This window comes from Corvus cornix, chromosome 1A, assembly GCF_000738735.6.
Source record: "Corvus cornix cornix isolate S_Up_H32 chromosome 1A, ASM73873v5, whole genome shotgun sequence".
Taxonomy (NCBI): Eukaryota; Metazoa; Chordata; class Aves; order Passeriformes; family Corvidae; genus Corvus; species Corvus cornix.
Window position 1 is genome coordinate 38,340,123 of NC_047057.1, and position 23,887 is coordinate 38,364,009.

At 38.1% G+C, this 23,887-nt stretch overlaps 1 protein-coding gene across 6 annotated transcripts in view; it reads left to right on the forward strand.

Moving 5' to 3' along the window:
* SYT1 (synaptotagmin 1) overlaps nucleotides 1-23,887 on the forward strand; it is a 339,414-nt gene that overhangs the window by 71,806 nt on the left and 243,721 nt on the right. For 5 of the 6 annotated variants that reach the window (XM_039570748.1, XM_039570747.1, XM_039570745.1 and 2 more), the window contains exon 2: nucleotides 11,209-11,299. The gene's annotated coding sequence lies outside the window, so the exon portion shown is untranslated. Of the gene's footprint in view, nucleotides 1-2,964; nucleotides 3,027-11,208; nucleotides 11,300-23,887 lie in introns of those variants that run through there. The other variant, XM_010413731.3, reaches the window with a different exon arrangement.

Sequence of the window (23,887 nt, forward strand, 5' to 3'; positions counted from 1 at the left end):
GAAGCTGATTCTGTTACCTTAGATGCTGTTTTTTTCAAAAGATAGAGCTAATAAATTTTTCATACCCTAGTTTAAATTCTGCTTTATTGCTTTGAGTGTTAAATTTTGATGTTTACCTTTTAGAAAAAGAGATTTCTGATTGATGTTATTAAGGACATTGTTAAGAAGTATTGGAGGTGACCAAAGTTAAACATGGTAGGTTTTACTAAAATGACTAATTATAATAGATGCCTGACTCCATGAAAGCTGCTGGAAATAAGATGTCTACTCATATAGATGTTTTTATAACCTCCATTAGGTGCTTTTGTGCATCTTATGACATGTGAATACCTCATCTGCTGGTCTAAACAAAGAGGTGCATGCACTGGCAACATTTACACAGACGGAGGTCAGGTATGCTTTGCCTCAAGTCAGTGGGCTTTGTTTGTTTACGCCTCCATCTGAAGATACTCTAGCTGTAATCAGTTTGGTTGCCAGCTTTCAAGTGAGAAATTATACTTCAGGAGGACAAATAAATGCATTTTGAAGATGAGGAGACAAAAGCTAAAATTACTTCCATATGACAAAAAGTGTGTGACATATCTGGGTTAGTTTCATACATAACAATGGCTGATACTAAATACTGGCCACAAAATAGAAAATTGGAATCACACAATACACAGCTCTTCTGTTTGGCATCAGTTCCATAATACAATAAAACTTCTCATTTGTAAGCTTGTCTGGTTTTCAGAAAAAGACCGAGAACAATTTGATCTGTCCTGATCAAACAATACGGTGCAGGTGGTTTAAAAACAAAACAGTTAATCAAGCAAAATTTTACTTAAACTACCTTTCAATTCATCAACCAGTCTATGCACACTGTCAGTTGTGCCTTTCTGAGCAATTATTTATAGAATATTTAAATAGTCTGGACAGCATGTGGAACTGCTGAGAATAATATTGTATTATGAATTACTTCTTCAATTTGTTTCAGTTCAATATGGACTGACAACATGACAGTGAGTCAACCTGCTGTTTTCTTGAATGCAATACAATATACCATTTATACTGGAAATTAAGTTCTGCCTCAAGTATTGTTTTTTCCACGTTAAAATATTCCTGAAGTAAACTATGAAATGGTGTGACAAACAAAATTACTTATTTAATCATATTTCTACTTCTTTTTACATATGTATTATCACAAACTTTAGAAGTCGCATTTCTCTCAGTAAGGGTCAATTCTCTGTTCTTACCTGCATGACTCCCATTCAAGCACAAAGCACCACTTGGAAACACAGACATTATGATGGAGAAGTTCCTTAGTGGACTGGATGCTACTTGAACTTTTTAGAGAAATCAAAGAAATGTATGGAGTAGAAGGAAGCTGAGAGATGTCAAATACATCAGGAATGATATTGTCAAAAACTGGACAAGCTTTGATAAGCTGTAAATTAAGGAAAAGGAATTCTAGAAATTACAGAGGCAAAAAACTAGGGGGAAAAAAGGGGTAATGCAGTTATGGACATGATGTGTTTATATGAAGTTTATAATATACTACCTGGAGCAAAGACAGTTGAGTAATTTTTCTTGTGCTGCAGTTTGGAAAGTGGAACAACAAGGGGATGGAAATGAGGCCGGTGGCAGCAGAGGTGACATCTAGTTTGAGGGCTATGACATCAATAGTTGCGTTTAGACTGCATGAGGAGTGCTTTGGGGTGTCCTGGTTGCTTGCTCATCAGTGTGTCTGGAAACCAGGGTGGAAATGATAGGAGAAGGAAAATGAGGGAAGGTCACTGTGTGCAGTGAGATATCATTCTGGCAAACTGGAGACATGAACTGTGATAAATATCCGTATTGAGTCTGGGTCAGGTGGAACTAACTTCCTGCGTGGCTGCTCATATGCTGCTGATTTAGGTTAGTGACTAGAACGGTGCTGGTAACACACCAGGGTTTTACCTATTGCAGAGCAGCACCTGCACAACAAAAACGCCTTTTCTAACTCTGCCTGTGGCAAGTAGGCTGGGGGTGTGCAAGAGCTTGGGAGGGAACACAGCCAGGACAAGTGACCCAAATTGACCAAAGGGGTATTTTGTGCCTTAGAGTGTCAAAAACTGCAGGCTGGTCTTTTTGAAGTAGTTGCTTGGAGGCTGTTTGAACTCTGGGATGCTGGTGGGAGGGAGGGATTGCCTTTGCTTCACTTGTGTATTTTTGCCCTAGTTTTTTCCTTCACTTCTTAAATTGGCTTTGTGTCATCCCATGAGACTTGCTTCTGTGATTCAAATTCTCCCCTCTGTGCTTGGAGGTAGTAATGAATCGGTGGCTGGTGGGCACTTAGTTTATGGCCAGGGTCAACCCACCACAGTGTCTGAAACTTCAGCATCCTTCTGAATCCTACTGTTCAGAGATAGTCGGAAAGCTACCAACTAGAAATGAAGCAGTAGTGTCAGTTTATCTCTAGTTAAAAAAGAAAAAATTGATTGAAAAATTGAAAACAAGAGAAAAAAGTAATATTAATACAAATGTTTTGCAGAAACTGATTATGTCAATGGCTTTTGGGGGCTTTGGACATTTTTATGGCATTGTGTTATTACTTTTCTGGTAAGTAAAATTATCTGTATCACTTAATATTCTGTTGGAGGTTCTCAGTAAGCACTTGTCTTTATGATACATGACTTCACACCTTCTAAACCTGATCATCTAATACTGACAAACCTCAGGAAATCCACAGAAAACTAAGTAGACTTTTCATCTGCCTGTAACAATTTTTTGGGTTTTTTCAGTAGTATTTTTGAACTAATGGCTTAAAGACTGATTGAGCCAATGGTCATGACATTTTCCTCATCACATGGGGACTATCCCAATGAGTACAAACTTACTTTTGGTACTCAAGTAATCACCCAATACTAAATTTGTATCTGGTTATTTACGTTCTATTTTGAGTCTTGAGAGAAGTAATAGCATCTATCATAACTTCATGTTTTTCAGAATGTCTTGTTAAGGTGCAGACTAAAAGACTATGAAACGGCGATCCACATACCTTCGTCAAGGTACTACAGACTAGTTTCCTCTCCTAATTAAGTGACAGGCATTTCCTTATGGTTAAGAAAGTAGTACTTCAAAGACAAATGAGAATTATTTAAAATGCTATCTTTACCACAGCCTGGTTCATCTGGAATGATGGATTGGTTATTAATACATCTATGTTCATAGATCTATATGCGTATAATATATGTGAAAGTTAACAATAAAAGATGCAGACTGAAAAACACGTGGGCCTTGCACTCTTTCCTCTACCAAGGCAGAATTTACTGTGCTATGTATTTGTTTGTCTGAACTAATTATAAAATCTCATGTGTGTTGTGATTTATATAATTCTTGACGAAAACCTGGTTTCACTGTTGTGAGTTGGATGCAATGTTCCCAATTTTTCCTGTTTCCAAATAAGTGCAACTCTGAAAACTTGGTATCTAAGCTGCATTGCCCAATTGGGCAAAATGAAAAGCATCCCACTCTTAAATACACTTTGTTGTAATTTACCATAATTTGACTGCTTTATGTGTGCACCTGTTAATGGTTTGGGTGTAGATTCTGACAAAGAAGCTTCCTGGAAAGTGGATGATAAAGAAGTGATGATGAAGTTGTTGTTTGTTGTAAATGCAAACACCAGTTTTCAAGGGAGCTAATTAAAATCTTTATCTGATCCCTAGTTGCAAGAGAGCTCTGCCTGGGTGTATGTGCTAAGTTCATGCTGTTAGAGATTTCTAATTTGATTGGGGGTTTTTTTTCCTGATTTTATGAGTACAGCTTTTTTTTTTAATGTTCATAAGTCTTTGCCAGAGGAAATGGCAATCTTCCCTTTAAATGTTGCAGTTGGGAAACAATGCTTGGCAAGTAGATTTTAATATTTTTTTCCTTTATGTATATGAGAAAAATGGCAACTCAGCTCATCAAAGCTGTTTGTAGAGGAAAATGCTTCTTTCCAACCTAATTGATTAATACACGATTGTTTTGAAGAGAGTTGAACCTAAGGTAATGTTCAGGGTTTTGATAAACGATGAGCTTCTATTACCAGAGCTTTGTGAAGATTGTTTTGTTATCTTAAAAAGGACATGCTGAGTATTCTAGATACAGAGGAGCATACTGTACATCAGCTTGATTCTGGCAAGGAACATAAAACTCTTAATCTGGCATTACAAGCTGTCAGCTGGTCACATTAGTTGACTTAAATAATTGCTAGTTGAGCAAGTCCACAGATCTGGAAGACAGAACATCAAAAACTTGCCCTTTCTTTGTCAATGTGTTAATTGTATGTCTTTAAGTTATTTTCGCTTGTGGCATTAAGGAACCCAATTGTTCCTTCTGCAGAGAGTTCTATATGAGATACTTTGTTTGATATCTTTGATAAATTAAAGGTTATGCTTGTAGTTTAAGCTGGAAATTGTTCTTTAGTAGCAAGTAAATGAATTGATCAGTGTGGAATGAGAGATCATGAAATTAGTGTGGTACGAGAGGTCAATGAGAGTTCGAGAGTAGGAGTTGGCACAGTATAAGGAAATGTAATGTTTTTGCTCTGTGGTGATCTATTGATTCTTACTTTTAATTACATGCTTCAGCATTCATGTGGAAGAAAAATGTTTACAGCAAAGCAAGATGTCTTTCACAGTCTGCTTTTGCTGTAGTAAAAAAATTAATGTTAATGATCAATGAAGCAAAAGCAAAAAGAATGTTAGTAAGTAACATCTATATGTTAGTGATGTGAAGCAGGAGTGTGGTATTTGCAAAGAATTTCAAATGAGAACCAATAAAGTAGGGTGGTAGTAGAAATACTCTTCTTGTCTTCCTGTCACTTAAGTTCAGATCGAAGTTTGCCTGTATGTATTGTGTACTGGTTTTTATTAGGAAGTAGAGAAATGGACTGGAATTTCCTTCAGTAATTTTGTATAATTTTAACAGATAAACAAGAATTTCAGTCCAAATTCTTCTGGGAAAAAATATCCTACTGAAACAAGAGTGACCAGAACACGTATAAGCTTGAACACTGACATGTGAGACAGGTGCATTTTTTTGAAAGGTGACAACTCAAAGATGTTGGCCATGTGTCACCAAGGTCATTTTTTTATAAATGTCTAGCTGTGTGCTACCATATGGATACCTAAAACAACACACAGGGAAAGAACGAATTTGCAAGCTGCAATTACCAGATCAGACAGTTCTGTGTGTTCATATGACTCTGACTCTGTCACTTTGTGTACTGCTCTTGCTTTACCAGATAAAATGAAGTGTAGTTCCTCCTAGGTTTTAGACCATCCTGTTGGAATCTGTGTTTAAACTTGTCTGCCTTATACTTGTCTATGCTACGTAAGGAAAGAAAATTGATCTAACATTTATTATTGTTATTATCATTATTACTTTTTCACCATTCTAAATAACAGGAAAGGTGGACATGCTGGAATAATCTTGCAAATTTTGATCTCAAAGTACTAATAGAATAACAGTTTTGATGGTTCAGATACATTTCACTTGCAGTAAAGTGTGAAACTTTCTCATACATGTGCTTTGATTTATGTATCTTTCTACGTCATTAAGTAGTTGTAGTCTAGGTGCAGTTACACTACTACTAATGAAATTATGATCATGGACTTAACCAGTTTAAGCCATACAAATTTGTTCAGTGCAAGTGGAGTCACTTATAGTACTTAGAACCAGTGGGTGATGCAGATGTGTCAGGTGGTGGTTTTGACTAATTACTGGAATATGAAGGCATCCATTTCCTTGCCTTTGCTTAGGCAGAAGTATAGACAAATTCAAAGCATCTCATTGAAGTGGAAGAATGGTTCCAGTAATTCAGACCAGGGATTCTCATAGCCTTGGATCTACAGTGTTAAGCATCCTATCACCAGTAAGCCATAGCAGATTTCCAGAGAAGAGGAGAGTGAGAATACATAACACATCTCTAGAAAATTCCCAGCTTCCAACTGTTTTCAGCTCAAGGGATTTCCTGAACCTCATGTGATATCTCCAGCTCTCAATGAATTCTTTTCTAAATTCCTGTTAAGTTTCCCCATACAGCTTTTTTTGTTTCTGAGATAGATCTTTCACCTCTTGGGAAAAGAACCACTTTCTTCTGTTTATTTTTCACTTTGCTCCTACCAGCTTCCTTTAAAGTTGCTAGATTTCCTATATACAACATTATGCCAAACCTAAAATGGTACAAAGGTAGAGTTCTGAGTCCTCTGTCTTGATGAAAATTATTGCAGAAGGTCACAGAAACGCAGCTTTGCAATTGAATTTATTTACAAACAACTTTACAGAAGGAGAATATAATTTTTAAAACACTGAGAAGATAGAAATTGTCAGTTGATACTTTTCCTCACAAAACTATTGCATACCTGGTCTGTATGGATGATAAAAGGCACTGAGATCAATTAGCCTGTGTTTTTAGTTGTGTGTTAGGTACTCAAACAGGTTATGCTAGAAAGCTACAAGGATAGTGATATCAGCTTGATTTTGCTGACAGTTTGAATAACAGCCAATATTTAGAAGATGAGAGGGAGATCTGATAAAAGTAGTACAGGCTGGAATGATGTCTGTATTCAGTTCTTATTTAAGCCATTCATCATGTAACAAAGTCTTCATAACATTGCTTGGGTTGAAGCTTAAAATTTGTGCTTTGGTGTAATTAACAATCATTTGCAGTAAACTAAAGAGATCATCCAAATCTCTACATATGTTCCCTCATAAATTTAGGTCAAGGCTGACTGAAAGATCTTGCTGGTCTAGATTGGTAAAAGACTTCCGTGGTTGTTTCAGAGTGGAGATAACTTCAGTATGCTTCAGACTGAAAGGAATGTTTTTTGTTTAGTATAGGGGATAAAAAATACAGTCAGAATTCCCTGAAAAAAAAGAGTAAGAAACTATTACTACTGTCTTCCAGAACTAAAAGAGGTTCACAGTTTTGTCAGTTTTGGTCCTTTTTTTTTTTTTTTTCTTACCCAAATAATGATGCTCTGGAATTTTTCAGTCTCTTTCTATGTTTCTAAATAATCTGAACTTTCAAAAAAGAGAGCCCAGTGCACACACTGGAGAGATACATTTTGAAAACTAATTGAAGGGATTAAAGAATTTGTGAATCTTGTACCTGAGCAGTTTGTGTTGGTAATAAAAATATTTTGCACTACTAAATTGCATTATGAGCACTGAATGTTAGGAGCATGTAATAGTCAAATATGTGGTAGGTGGGCTACAGCTGTAGAATTATCATCAGCAGTGGAAGAGACTACTATACTTATTGACAGGAGAAGAAAAATAAATTAAATAGTTTTCTTCTGAACATTGGTTAAAATTAATTTGTTGACAAGATACTCTTATATTGCAATCCCAGGTAATATCTGTGCTTTCTTTCAAAACATCACATAACATTTTCTATTGAAAAAAAAACCTCAGTCAGAAAATACACATCCAAAGGCATTTTATCCCAGTCAACTGTGGTAGAGATGGCAGCAAGATGACATTGTAAATTTGCTCAGTTTTATACTTTTTCTCTCTGAATCTGCTTGTTCTTTATAACGTAACTGCAGGCAAGCCCTTAAGCTTGCAGATGTAAATAGCCAGTGTCAGTATGTGTTTCAGGCAGAGCAGAGCTATACCTTCGGCTGAATACCTCTCAAGGTGAGGCTTGAGAGGCCTCATTTTAGCTCATGCTATAGAAATGAGCAATTAATCTTTTCTATGGACAGATTTGGCTTTTTTTCCAGAAAGCAGTGAGAGCAAACTGAATTTATCTTCATCTTGCAGTGTTTCTGGTGGCATCCTTCATAACTTGGTCATTGACCTTTCTTAATAAGAAAGCCTTTTCCCATCGTCTTTTAATACCTGCTGCCTTCTTTCTCTCTCTTACTGCATTTCCCCCCAAATGTTCATACTACTGAGGAGGTGTCTGAGAACCAGGCTTTTGATAGAGAAGAACAAGTTCGTTAAAAATATACCACCAACTTAAGTATGTTTTTATGCAATTAAAAAAGAAAGACATGGCAAAACAAGCAACCCCTACCCCCCCAACCTCCATTTTGTTTGCATTTTGTATCTCCATAGACAACACATACAGGTGTTCCACAGACAGTACCAGTATTCTGGCAAGCTCTCACTTGGGGTCTGTACACCATCACAGTGCTGACAGATGCACTATTATACAGAAGTGCAAAAATTATATTTGTATTTCTGTATGCATCCTGCAAAAACCCAAAACATTCAAAACTCTCCTTGCTACTCTGTTACAGCTCGCTCAAGCCATCTGCTTGGTTTTCCTGCTGCATTTGGTCTCATTAGTCATGTTCACATGTACTTCAGGCTGCTTAATTTCATTATGCAAAGTATTATGCTCTGTTCATCCAATAAGTGAGAGAGGTTCATCCTGCTCCCTAAGGGACTTGTAAAAAGAAATTTTAAATCTCTAAGAAAACCTAAAAATTCTTGTTGAAACATAGTTCATGCTTCATTGTTACCTGTATTAAAACATACTGAAACTTACTTTATAGGTTTATCTTTTCCTGACTCTCAAATGTTAACTCCTGTCTCCGTAGAAATATTGGCATCTAACTAGGATTTTTCAGCACAGTTAAGATCTCAACACAAAATGACATATCATATTTGAAAGTTTCATTTTTTGGCAGATTTAGGTTTTCTGCCTAGCAGTGAGATTGCCAGTTCTGACAGAATGTGGCCATGCCTGTGAATATTCACTAGAATTAGCGAAATCATAAACCTTTTGGAAAGGAAAAGAATTCAGAGGGAAGAGGGATCTGTTAATGAAACAAAGATGAAAATTCTCCATTTGCAGTCATTGCTGAGTGTGCTCTGGCTTCTCAAAACTCCAGATATGTGATAAACTCATAGCATTCCTATTACCCAATAGATTTTTTGTTGCAAGATGACAGAGATATAAAAAGAATTTCCCATGAGGGCTTCTGGTACTCCCTCTGTGTGTTATCCCAGCTAGAACTCTGCCGGGACCGCAGTGGACAGAAGAGTACCAGAAAATTGGTCAGCACTGAGCTGAGGAGGGAGTGGCCGAGGCAGGATGAGCAAAGGCAGTGGATTAATAGTCAACCTGGATAATGAGAAAGGGCATAAAAATTGGACATGAGATGGGAAACTGGGACTGACTAGACAAAGAGAGTCAGAATTGGCAGGGAGCTATAGAGAAGACAGATTTAATAAGGAATTGGATATCTGGACAGCAGATGTAGAGCTGCCAACATAGCTGCCAGTAGTATCAGCCAGTGATCCTAGCTCGAGAGAACTGGGAATGGTTGAGAAATGAGCCAGGAAGGCAGGAAAATGGAATTCAGTGGGAGTTGTCTTGGATATGTAAGAACTTAAAATATATTCTGCATGCTCTGAAGGGGGAAAAAAAAAAAGGCAGGTAGAGAGCAAATGAGGATCCATTCTTTGGTGTATAAAATGAGTGGATTTTATTATCTTGAAAAAAATTTCATCATGAAAATAATAATTTTATTTTAGGAATCTGCTCTATAGGGTATATGAATTCTAGAGCATTCACAGAATAGGTGGGGTAAACCCTTTAAATTCCTTAAAAAAACAACCTAGGCACTGAATGAGCATAGCTCCTCACAAAAAATTTGTGACTCAGAGACTGTCACAAAGCCTCAGAAACAGACTGAATTAAACTTTGAGTGCTTGACATTGCAGTGATGTTCTTTTATTAATGTTGTGGTCTGCATCTAATGAGTTTAATTTCACTTTGTTGTTTTGATAAATAAATGTATTCTATCCAGACAGCCACAAGCTACAAAATAATTGTTGACTGTGAAAGCCAGAACATTTTTAACCAGCTTTTCCTGATAGTTATTTCATTAAAACCCTAGGTCCTGGAGTAATTTAAAGGATTTAGTCTTTCTTTCCTTTTCTGATGGAAAAGACAGATTATGTGGAGGTGTAAATTCTTGTGCCCCCTGACTTTGGTGACTGTAAATTCAATGCAATGCACCTTGCTGATACGGACTTTATTCCCTAAAAATTAGACGGCAAATAATAGGTATATATATATTTATAGAAAATTCCATCACTTTTATGGTATTGATTTCTTAATACTTAAACTGGTGAAAAATGAAAGCTTCCAATGCATTTAAAATAATTTTAATGAATTTTTGATTTCATGCAGCGCTTTTGTTGTTTAAAAAAAGTCTTTATTTGTAATTCTACATTTTTAAATATTGTCAAGTCTGACCAAATCAAATACTGATACTACTTCCTCCTAAGGAAAACAATCAAAAGTGCTATATATAAGATATAGGGACTGAGGACACAGGCTTTATGGGGTGCGATTCAGGTACTGGGCAAGGATTCAAGGCATTTAAGACTGAGAAGGATCCTTAAACCAGACTTGTGTGACTTTCAGCATATTGTTTAATATTTGTGTACCTTAGCTTTCATCTGTAGAACAAATATGTTGATATAGCTTTACTCCTATCCTTTACTGTCTCAGGGATTTGATTTATAAAAATCCTAAAAATCTCTAACAGTCTTGTTCAAACAACTTCCAGCACAGTGAGCATTTAGTCTTAACTGGAGCTTCTAGTTATAGCTGTGGGGAAAAAGTCATGTGAATTCCTTTGATTTACCAGAATAGGAGACTCTATAGAAGGAAAATAGAAGAGCAGAGAAGGAAAAAATATCTAGTATAATCTGAATAGCTCTAGGACATTGTTTTGAGTCTAAGAATGAATTGACAGATGTCACTTTTGCCCCTTAATCCAAACTGTTCTGAAATTGTCTGTTTGTGTATAGAAGTTAAAAAATGTTCAAGTATAAATCCATGTCTTTCCAATATCATATGAATTCACTGAGCATGCCAAGTTAAGGAATCTTGTGGGTTACAGCAGTAGAAAAATATGATATGAGATCACTACCATTCACTTTACTTGGCTCACTGATGAAATATACAGAAATATATAATATTGGAGCACACTAAGAAAACAGTCCAAATCAGTCTATGATGAAGAAATCTTGTCCACATTTTTTTTTTTCTGTGTCTCTTAATAGTCTGATTAAATCTCATGATAATCAGCTATGGGCAATCAGCTGAAAGGCAGTGAACAAACCAAGTATAATTCAAGGAGTTTTTAAGCAGCAGTTGTTCATGGGGAAAGATGGAAAATACTGCGCTCTAGGTACTGGCAAATGTTTAAATGGAATGTCTTTCTTTTAAAGGGAGAAAAGGGGTATTTTTCTGAACCGTGAAGAAGAAGAGCCTTCATTCAAGATTCCCCTGTGAACGCTGCATTGATGCCAATCATATAAGGTATTTTAAACAAACAAGATTCTGTTACTTTCTATAACCTATTAAATGCTTTAATCCATGGCTCTTTCCAAGAATTAAAATGGAGATGGTAAAGAAATTAAAGAAATAACTTTTTCTGATGCAAAGTCTGTTAGGTTAATGAACATGTAATTTTGTGGTAATTCATGATATTTCATTCTGACATTAAAGATTAAAAAAATCCAGCTGATTTGCATTTGTTGTTCAGCTAGTAGTTGCATTCTTTGCCTTCTCTCACCATCAATTTGTGTTTTATCAAATCCCAAGCTGTCGTGGTTCATTATCCATAGATGATCTTGAGCAGCCTTGCATCACAAAAAAATATGCTGTGGCATCTGCCATTGTGCAACACTAAACAGATCACTTCTGAGTAAGGTTTGGCTTTGATTAGTACATTCAGTAGTGTGTGTCCTTATATTTTTGCCTGAGTATCTTATGCAATGTAGCTGCATATAGTAAGGTACTGTGATTTTTCAGGTTGCAGGTAGAATGTCTGCCGTGCCTTTTTAGCTAATGAGTTCCGTTTGAGTTAATGCTTGTACACCTCAGTCTCCACCAGGCAGTCCCATTGCTTCTGTAGTCATTTCATAAAATTCAGTACCAGTGATGTAGACAGCACAGTGAAATTAGGAGCTGTGATTACAGTATCAGGCTTGCGTTCTAGACCCTTTTCTGATTTTAGGAGCCGAAAATGAAATTTATGTCACAATTGTATTAACAGAGTAATAACATCCAGGTATAAATATATTTAATAAGGAAGTCTTTATTTCCTGCAATGTACTTACACTGGTGAAGAGACTCTTCATTTTTGAAAAACAGGAGTTAGACTCGATGATCCTGATGGGTCCCTTCCAGTTCAGCATATTCTGTGATTCTATCAAAATTATTTAATCTTCTAATTCCCCTGAATCTGTTCCTGTTCCACCAAAACTTGCAAATAAATTTTGATTGAAGTAGTAGTGTGTTCATCACAGTGATAAAATTAATTTCCATCTCTGTTCACTATCATGAGTATCTCAGTTACAGGCAGTTTCTTCTGAGAATATGAAATACTGTCTTATGAATGTGTCTGGGAGTAAGTCACCAATGTTATAACTCAAACTAATTTAAATGAAAGCAAATGTTTTGGGATTTGAAAGTTGAATTTCCATTTGAACAATAGCTTCAAGGGCTTGCATGCACATTTGACTGTCTTGTGCCCTGAAGAGTATTGCTACTAAAGAGATTATCCACATAGACCAATGAGCTACAATAAGGTTCACAGGAATGTGAAATAGAATAAAGTTGTCTGTAAGGTAAATATGAAGTGGAAAAGCAAATTAAAGCAAAAACAGAATATGAATGAAACTGGGAGAATTTTTAAAAATCTGTATCAGTAACCTAAGAAGGCCACAAAACCTGAGGGTGTCGTGCACAAATCTGAATTAGAAATGCTTCTTAATTTGTCACCTGAGTTACAAAATTTGTTTGGTAGGTCTCCTATTGTGCTGATGTCTATATAATATACTACAAATTGGGTTAAAGGGGTTACTGTCATAAGCAGAGGTTAAAGGGGTTACTGTCATAAGCAGAGTGAGTAGGAAATGCCTTCTGCAACTTCTTGAGTATGAGGAAGTGTTTACTGAAACAAAAAAAATTGGAAATTGTGAAGTGTTACAAGGAGTCTTCCTACTTAAAAACACCATTATACTGGCAGAAATATTCCTTTATGTGTTTTAGATGCAATTTCCCTTTAATACTACTTTTCATTTAGAAATCCTTATGGTGTGTTGATTTTGGTGGTTTTTTTCGCTTTGGAGGTATTTTTTGCTTGATAGTAACAGGGATGAAAGCAGTTCTCCTCTCACAGGAACTATTACTTCCAGTGTAGTTGCTTTGAACATTCTAAAAAGGCAGAATGGTGCTCAGGCCAGCTGAGGGAATCTCCACAGAGCACAGGGGAAGGCAGTAAATAGTACAGATACAGTATCAGGAGGCCCCAGACCAACCAGTCTCAATGGTCTGACCCTTTTAAATTCAAGATACCAGGCCAGTTGATAGTATGGTAAAACTCTCATGAGTTTTTTCCCGTTTTCTTGCCCTAGAAGTGTTTAGTTTTTAGCCCATTTCCGAAAAACAAGGAGCCCTGGAATCCTGGGACTGTTCAAGAAATTAGGACTAAGGTACTGTTGCAATGAACACCAAAATTATAGGCAAACAAAGGTTGATAGACTGTAAACCTGCCTCTAAAAATAGAATTATTTCAAAAATTTCCTGGTACTGTGTTTTTACCTCCTTTTTTTCTAAACTAACACGTCACTTAATTTCTCTTTTGGGATCCAACTTTCCACTGATAAGTTGAAATCCCTAGGCTGTAGATGGATACATCTTGCCTCCTTTGACCATTGCCTTCTTAAAGGTAAACCGTTAAGCAATGGTTTGTTACAATTGCAATGGAATGTTACATAGATGTAAGGTGCAATTGTTACAATTGCAACGGAATGTTACATAGATGTAAGGTGCATGCATCCATTAAAACCAGGGAGAACAATACATGCAAAAATTACTTTAATCAATGTGTTGAATTTTATGTAACCCTGTATAACCTCCTTAGCTGAAAGTAAATTTAACTATTTTATACTGGCAACATAGGCTGCAATGAGATTTATGGGCTTGGACAATTCAGGATGAATCAGCTACACCAAAGACTTCTTTGGAGAAAATAAAATTTCACAAAATAGTACAGTCACGTTCAGATTTTACTCTTCCTGAAAGAAAGAGAATAAAACTGCTGGTGCAAAAAAAGGCCTCTTTCTTCCCACAGCGCTGCACTTACTGTGTTACAGTCTAAACCAGCAGCAATTATACATAAGCTGTTAAACAACATGAGAACAATCAGACAGTTGGCTCACTGAGCCAGAGGTGGTACTTGGAGCCCTTGCTGTTTATCCCAGTCAATCTCAGCATCAGTAATGGTCAGAAACCAAACGCTCATTCTCCTGCATATGTTTATGTGGCGGGGGGAACATGACTTTTCTTTCCTTTTTGGCAGGCAGAAAAGAAACTAAAACTACTTAGGAAAATAATAGATTTATAGGGAAAGTATGCACCTACAAGTGCACACCATATCTGGGAAGAAAATTGTGGTTTTTAACTGACTGGTAAAAGCCCCACTAGATGACTATAGGATGAGGCCAAGAAGCTGGGAAAATTCAAAACCGTTTTGAATTTACAGGACAGTGAGAGTTGTAACAGTGGGGTTCTGCAGGGCTCCATCCTGGGCCCAGTTTTCTTCAACATCTTCATTAATGACTTGGACACAGAGGAATACTAAATAAGTTTGCTGACAACACTGAATTGGGAGGAGCTGTCAACTCCCTTGGGAGTAGAGGGGCCCTACAGAGAGACCTTGACCAATCACCAACCATAATGAAGTTAAACAAGGGCAAGTGCAGGATCCAGTAGCTGGGATGGGGCAACCCTGGCTTTACAGACAGACTGGGGAATGAGATGCTGGAAAGCAATGCCATGGAAAAGGACCTGGCAAGTTCATGAGTCAGCAGTGCCCTGGCAGCCAGGAGGACGAGCCCTGTCCTGGGTGCATCAGGCACAGCATCACCAGCCAGGCAAGGGAGGGGATTGTCCTGCTCTGCTCTGTACTGGGGCAGCCTCACCTCAAGTGCTGGGGGCAGTTTTGGGTGCCACAATATAAAAAAGACATGAAGCTATTAGAAAGCATCCAGAGGAGGGCAACAAGGATGATGAAGGGTCTGGAGGGGATGCTGTATGAAGAGCAGCTGAGGTCACTTGGTTTGTTCAGCCTGGAGAAGAGGAGACCAGGGGGAGACCTCATCATGGTTTTCAACATCTTCACGAGGGAAGACAGAGGGCTAGGTACAGATCTCGTCACACTCATGACCAGTGACAGGACCCAAGGGAATGGCCTGAAGTTGTGTCAGGAGAGTTTTAGGTTGGATATCAGGAAAAAGCTTTTTACCCAGAGTGGCATTGGGCGCTGGAACAGATTCCCTAGGGGAGTGGTCACAGCACCAAGCCTGACAGAGTTCAAGAAACATTTGGACAATGCTTTAGACACATGGTGTGATTCTTGGGGTCAGGAGTTGGACCCTTCCAACTCAAGTTGGGTGCCTTCCAACTCAGCATATTCTATGATTCTATGAGTAAATTATTGCAAGATTTTAGGAGGAAGAAAAAAACCCCGCATGTAAGGCAAAATAAATGGATAAGTGGGTAGGGTGTTCTTTCATGGAATGAATTATGTTACAGATAACTACTGCAGGAGGTCACACACATTTGTTAAATGATTGACCTTCTCATTTGTCACAAAGAGGATACCAGATTAGTAGACCATAAATTTAGATTGGTTCAGAAAGTCCTCTGGTCCTGTTGCAGGTTTGGTCAAGCAATGTCAAAAAAATTTTGTGACAAATTGGCTCAAAAAAAACCCAGTGGGATATTTCTGACTATCTTTACATGTGAATAAATCAGGATGGACATTTTAAGAAACCCCAGTGTGAAGCTAGGGGAACAGCTATGATCCAAGTCTCATAAGCATAGTTATTTTCTGAGGTACATTGAAATCATGAACCTGAAGCACTCCAAGGGTGTAGTTTCATGGTAGTGTTTTTGCTGGAAGTGATGATCTTATGCTCCCTTTTTGTTCCAGCACTAAAAATGAACAGTACTTTTCAGCCAGATAAGCCTCACAAGAAAATAGTGCAGTGATGTGCATGTGAAAAGTAGGGCAGGATCTCTTCTCTTTTGGCAGTAGCAAAGCCTTAAATCAGTTTAAGCAGCTTTTGAAACCACTCCAGAACTTTGAGCCTTCACAGAAAGGTGGCTGGGGGCAGCAGGTGGTGTAACCAGCATATACTTTCTGTGCAGCAAGTGTTGCTCACCTCACTATTAGCAGGTGTGCTTAGCATTGTAATGAATAACGAACTTTGGTCACTTTTATATAATTGGACTACCTAAATTTGTAAAATTTGGTTCCCAAATTTGATTCCCAAGTGGGGTGGGCTGACCTCAGCTGGCTGCCAGGCTCCCACCCAGCTGCTCTCTCACTCCATGTGTCTCAAGATAAGGGCAGGGATAGCACTTGCTTAACGGACAAAACAGACTTGACTTGAGGAAGATTAATTTATTGCTGATTAAAATGGATTTGTATGATGAGAAACAAGGACAAAACCTAAAACACCTTCTCCCCTTGTTCCTAGGCTCAATTTCACTCCTTCATTCCCAACTCTTTGCTTGCCCCCACTGAGCACTGCTGGGAGGTGGGAAGTGAGGTTTGTGTCCAGTTTATAACAGCTGGTCCCTGTCACTCCTTACGCCTCACCCTTTTCCCTTTGTCTAACATGGGGACCTCCAGAGGCTGCAGGGGAGTCTGCGTGATCATGGTCCCCACCGTGGGCTGCAGGGGAATCTCTGCTTCAGCCCCTGGGGCTCCTCCTCCCCCTCCTACTTTTCCCACTTTGGTGTGCACAGGGCTGTTTCTCACTTTCCCCCTTCACTTCTCACTGCTGGGCAGTGGTTTTGCGCCATCTTAAATACATTTCCCAGAGGTATTCCCAGGGGGTTTTGTCCCCACCTCAGCTGTGGGCTCAGCTGTGTCCTGTGGTGGGTGCAGTGAGCCATCTGGAACCTGCTGTGACCAGCCTGGGGCAGACCCAGCCTCTCCTCACAGTGCCCTTCAGCCTCTGCTGCCAGTGCCAGGACAGCAGTGCCCCAGACACCACAGTGCCTCTGAAACAGTTTGAGCAGTCAAGGAGAGTAAAGGTCGTTTTCTTGGGGTAGTCTGGAAAACTTGAGGGTTTTTCCTAACCTCATCTCACAGTAAGTGAGCAAGTTTTGCGTAATCCTTTGTGGGTGGCATTGAAAAAAAAAATATTAAAATTACATTCCTTTCCATAAAATGTTAAAAAATATTTGCCTTCTGTATCACTGTGAATACAAAATTTTTATGTCCTGCTTGTGCAGAACATGTTAGAGAACAGACCCAGCCCATGCTGGGGCAGGCTCCCAGTGGGTGTCCAGGTCTTCAGCTGGAGTCAGGCAGACCTGCTGCGTCCCTTCCAGTGCCTGCCTCTGCTTTTGGGGCTTCCTGTTCTCTGCACCCTTGGTTAGGACACTGTCCTGAGATAAATACATCCTCTGCTTTCCCCCCGCTATTTCTTTATACAGATTCCTGCTTTAGTATCTATAAATTCTGTTTGTTGGTATCAGAATAGTGGTGGCCCAGTCAGAGCGATACTTTGTCCTTCACCATGTGACAAACTGCTTGGAACTGTTGGCACAAACAACTGGTTTGTTTTGTTCTCACATTAAAAGAAGATGCGATATGAAACCTTATGTATTTTAAAAATAAAAATTCTTATCTGTGTCTGACAGATCTCATCACCTTGAGAGGTCCAAAATTTGTGATTCTCTGTAAAATTTAATTATCTGGCACTTTCCAACAACAGCTTGTCTGCTACTGACATGTAGAATTGCATTTTGTTCAAACATCTTTTGTGTGTGTCTTCTTGATATTGATAACGGTGACTTGTGGTAATGCTTATCTCTTTTTGATTCTGAAAATGTAATAAAGAAGAAAAATACAAAGTAATAGCTAAATACATTAGTTAGGCAGACATCCATCAAATCTTTGTATCAGACTTAGCTTTTCAGATACCTCAAGAAACAGAGACTATAAAAGCAGCTGTAGTATGGCAAACGTGCCCACAAAACCAAATAAATCATTGGCCAAACAGGGAATGAGCCAAGACAGACCTTTCTTGTTCATTGATGAGTTTCTTTGTTCCCTTTTTGAGTTACTTTTCTGAACAAATTGTTACTTAGTAATTCGCATTAGTAATGGCAATAATTGAGCATAATTAGTCTCTTCGTAGCTACGGTAATTGGACTCTTCAACATGCATGTATCTTGTGTCCAGTGCCCAAATTCTGAGGAATGTGAGTGGGGTAGGAAGTCACTGAAAAGTGGGAAAATAGTCTTAATAACATATTGTATACAGATAAGAGTAGTCATTTAGAAAAAAGCATAGAATTACAAACACATAGAACTTCATTTCATTAGTATAAGAAATCCCATCATTAAAGAACTAGTAATATAAATACATGCAACTGTAGGGATAACTCTTGATTTGTAGTTTCCAGTTTAAATGACTGAAAATAGTGGATATTTATATATGTAAACATATACATGACTTTGATCTGTACTTACGAATAATGAAATGGACAGATGTACATATTGGGGGTATTTGGGATATATTGTAGAAAAACAGGAAAATGTGATGGTATTTTTCAGTATATGCAGAGGTCTATTTGTACAATGTTTGCAAGACACAAATTTTTTTGACATGTATTTCTTGATTGTAGATTGCTATATGTGCACAATGATTCTGTAATGAGGCTTTGACTTTGTAACCCTTGGTCTGAGCAGCCAGGTTCAGTGCTGACTGAAGACTGAATGCAGAACCCTGCATGTTTTGTTGGCAGGGTATCTGGTTTGATGAGAAGTACAGTGGCAGTCTGCTTTATATTGTGGGAAAATTAAAACTATTTTTAGCTTTTATTATAGACTGTAAATAAGCTTTGATAGTAGTAAACAAGTTTCAACTATGCTGTGTGACACAGAAGAGTGTGCACTGTTACAGTGGGGATACTGTAACACGCCTATATCAAACTAGGAGTCCCGTGGAAGGGAAATATCTGTGGACAGATTCTTGGTAGATGTTTCAGAGATGTTTATTTCTCCAGCCGCATGGCCGGGGCTATGCCGAGGAGCTGTGGCAATCACGGGACCCGAGGGTCCTTCCCGGGCAGGGGAACACAAAACAACCAAAGGGGAACGAGGCTGAGCAGGAGCAGGGAAACCCCGTGCCTCCCCTCAGGGCCCCTCTCCCAGGGCTACATGGCAGGGGGGGAGACCCCAACAGTGCACAGTGTGGCCTGCTTCTTAGGAGAAGCCCAGATAGAAGCCAAGATTTCCTGAGCTCATCATATAATTCTTTAAGAGCTTGTATTAAAGAAAAAGCAAGGTGGGAGCAGCTGTGTGAAAACCATATCCCTGATAATCAAATCACAGTTGAGGAAGATATGTACTGACTGATGAGGGATTGTATATTTTCTCTAGGCAGAGGAAGCTCATATTGAGTAGTTAAGGCTGTTGTATTTCAGTTCCCAGACCAGATCCTGCTAGTGTGGTGAGTTCCAAGTCAGCTGTTACAGGATTGTCAACCTGGAACCTCCTGAGCAAAGCACATGAGGCTGTGCAGCTAGAACTACAGTAAAAAGCTTTAAAACAAACAGCTATCACTCTTCATATACCCTGTACAGGTCCAAGCGAGAACACATCATGCACACTGCCCTGTGCTTCTTTCGTGTATGCATGCATGACGATGGATAGGTGGATCAGTTGTGGAGAGTGTCAACACAGCCACCAGGTGGAACAATCAAGGACATCTGGTATATTGGCTTTTGTAAATAAGGTTTAAAGGCTGCTGGAATAGTACTAAAAAAGTTACAGAGGGAGCAGGCGGAGATAGGAGAGAGCTTCCATCCTGTCATGCTGTTACCTCTCTGTTAGGAACAAATGGCTGCCGTGAAATGGGATCCCTTTCCATTTTGTAACCCTGAATGGCTTTTAAAAAAATGTTGCTATTGTGGAGAAATGACATGCATAAAGGTAGAGAATGCAGCTCTACTTTTCAGGGACAGAGGAAGAAACGGATGACAGCACTTGGACATCCTTAGAGTATGTGATTAGTTTTGGCAGGGAAGATGCAAGCTAGCTTTAGTGAATTTCGTGAAAGACAGCTGTTGCTATTTTTGTTTGACATCAGAAGTCTAACCTGTATCAGTTAGAATTTCCTTGTACTGCAGCAAATAACAACAGTTAAATAAGATTGGCAAATTGTTTCAGCACAAACTAGTTATATGTGAGTATTGGCTGCAAAATTTCATTCCAATGCTGCAAAACTATATGTAATGCATATACAAGGGTAGGCTGGACATACTTGTAAGCTCAAACTAATTTTGTAAATAAATGGTTTACAGCACAGTAACGTACAGATTTTTAAAAAAAATCTTTTCAATCTCTCTCTTTCCCTCTCTCTCGTGTGTGCTGCTGCTTCTTTTTTCACTAGCAACCACATAGTTATTTCTAGATTAATACATTCCCCGTATTTGCTGCTGAAAGATGGATAGATTTGGACCATACTGTAGCAAACAGTGTTTTAAAATGCCTATTTTGTTGTTGCTTGTAAATGACATGAAAGCAACCAACCTTGCAAGTCTCTGTCCCGTCTTTATGTGAAGAATGTTATCTAATAAATGTGAGAAACATATATTCATGCTGTAGGTTTATAATGCAGCTTCATGCTTACGGCTCTTCAGGTGTGTTTGTTCTTGAGCAGCACACAGATGATGCCAACCCGTCAGTTATTCAGTCAGTTTGGTGTCTGTGAGTCAGCTGCTTCTGATATATTGTTTGAAATAGGAAGGAAATGAAAAACATCATTTTGAGTTTGGTAATTTTTACATTAACTTCTTCATCCTGCTCTATTCCATGTTTGTATAAGACTTCACTTCCTATTGTGTATAGCAGAGTGCAATTTGATACCGTTTGAAAACCTCTTTAAATGCTGTTTTGTCAACAATGACGTAGGATATGCTATTAATCCAGCTTTTGTAAAAAATATGTTCTTGAGATCAAAAGTTAGCAGTGGCACAGTAGCAGTGGTACAGTGAATAAACTGGTTTTAGTAAAATGAAAGCCAATTCAAACACTTTGTCCATAGAAAATCTGAAGAAGTAAACTGTTTGAGCCTAGAGCTGTGTAAGTGTTAAGGCCACATTCAGCCACTTAGGGGATCACCTCCTCCCGGCTGCGTTGTGGTAGCAGAACTCAGCAGCCCTTCCTGGCCTTTCGTACCACATTTTGAGTGTACAGGTGTCTGGTGGGGGATCTTCTACATGACCTGTGTCTAAGGATATTCTTTTTAATTATAAATTACCTGATGGTGTATTTTTTGGATTGCAAACTCTTTACGGGGGCAGGGGGAAGGGTGTTTTACTTGTATGTGAGCAATTTCCAGTGAAATACAGGAATTCCTTTCTCTTTTTGAATACAGGTTAGCAGTGGTTGATTGTGTTTCACATAAGCATCACAGTCAGCCCTTCTGATCTGTCCTGAGGTTTACCAAGAGGGATATATGTCTACAAGTTTGTACCATAAAACCATCCAAAAGCAGTTTTCTTAATCAAATTCAAGTGTTGTGTACAGATGTTGTGAAAGGATGCCACCTTGAAATAAAGATTGTAGCCCACCTGAGAGTTGTTGAGGTAACTTTTGCATGTTATGTTGATTTTAGTGGAACAATTTGTGAGTTAATATGCTAGCCAAACACACTAGTCACTGTCAGCAACTAATGGACTCAGTGCTTGGCTAGGAGTAGAGATAAATCTGAATCTAGTTAAAATTACAACATGATGTTCATTAGCTTCAGCCAGGGTAATTCCTGAGATAAAGTGTTGCTATCACCCAACATGTTAAATAAGCACTTGGACTAAGCAGATGGTGGGCAGAGATCAACAACTTTCCATTAAACAGTAGGTAATTTCTCAGTAGGAAATTACTCACATTCCCAAAAAGGGTCATGTACCAAATTTCTTATACTGGCTTATAGTTGTAAGAAATCTCCTGATCAAGTGTTTGTGCTCTAGAAAGATGAAGAGGCATAAAACCTTACGGACATTTTGAAGAGTGATCTTTTATATTCTGGAATACCTCAACACTTCACTGTGCTGGCTGCTGCATACGGAAGTTTGCACTGAAGTTTGCCACTAACTTATTTGTATGATGAATGTTTCTCAGTATTACAGCAAAACTCTACTCTTGCAAAATAGCACCCTTACATATAGTATTAAGTCTATAGAAGATTGACTACTTCATATATTTATGTCTCCTTACATAGGATTTTGTGCGAATAAGGTGTAATGGTTAAGGATGTAGATATGGAGACATTACTTGGCCTTTTTGATTACCTGTTGTATAAAATCTTCTACATAACTTGAGAAAAAAATCCATTATGTTTGCTTTTCATTTAGCCATATCATGGCCTATTTTTGGATTTAAAGCAGAAATGTCAAAGTTGAGAGTTGTTTTCCCAACATTTTCAGCTTAGTTGTTTCAAGTTTCCATGCTGTATTTTTGCTTGTTATGTATTTTAAGCATAATTTAGCAGTTCCTGGTTATACTTCTGCTAATCTGTAATATTACAGTGGATTGCAGGGAGGTGACTTGAGAAGGAATGGATTTCTGTCTTGAACCTCCTGATAGATGGTATCTTCCTTGAGTACGTTATGTCCAACCTGTTCATTTGACTTAGCCTGTTTTTGATTTACCACAATACATTGGTGTTAAAAACTGTTTAACATTTCAGGAGTTGGTTGATTGGCATATCAGTTGTCCTTGCCTTGAGGGTAGGAGAAACTATCTGAAGAGCAGGGTGGAGTGCTGGAGGTGATTATACTTTCTGCCCTTCAGTTTTTCTATCTAGCCATCACAAGAGTGTGGAACTGCATAAGACTTCCTGAATTTTTAAACACAAATGGTTGCTTATGTCTGTGAACATTCCTGTCTTGATTTGATAGTATCTTTTCCTACCCAACACAGTAATTTCAAGAAAAATAGCCAAAAGTGTTTGATATAATGAGAGACGAATGAGGGGTGAGAAAAAGTAGATTATTATAATAGATAAATAATAGATCATTATTCTTACCTGAGGCTTTTTTTATATCTCTATATAGGATAGATATAGATGGGTCTAGACAGTGCCTCTGCATGTTAGCACTGCTTTCTGGCAACCAGTTTCTAGTCTGCTTCACTTGTAGGTACTAATGAAAAATATATAATTGTGAATTGCTGTGAGAATGTATTTTAATATTAAAAAGGAAATAAAAATAACCTTAAGATAACAATATAATTTTTTTCTCTCATTAATTGAAATTTACCTTATAAAAATTTTTCTTTTTTTATGTTTTGGTTTTTTGTTTTGTTTTTCAACCAAAGTATAGTTGCCTTGGTTTTTTTCTTTTTTCTTTCTTTCTTTCTTTTTTTTTTTTGAGGAGGGAGACTTTTATTCCTTTTTCCCTGTAGAGACAAAACTTTTGTCTGTGTATGGTAAAGTCTTACTCAGCCTTCCTTACCTCTTGAGTATTTGTGCAGTACTAAATACACCCCTGAACAAGCAGATGCAAAAACATCTATTAATTACTTCAGGCTAGTGTTAGAAGGTTGCTTATGTTGGAGTATCATTAACTTACAAGTGGAATTTCATATTCAGATTGCCTGTAGACTGGGCTCCAATTGCATCAGCCTTCCAGATACCATGTACTTAGATTCACAGGGGATACAATTTACACCAGTCTCTGGTTTAGGGTTTTGCAGGCAAACAACTTAGAAGTCTATGCGTAATGCTTTTATTATAAAATTACCTGATTTGTTTCATTTCTATATGATGTTGAGGTGGAAAGATGAATTTGGCTAATGTGAATTAGTGTCTCT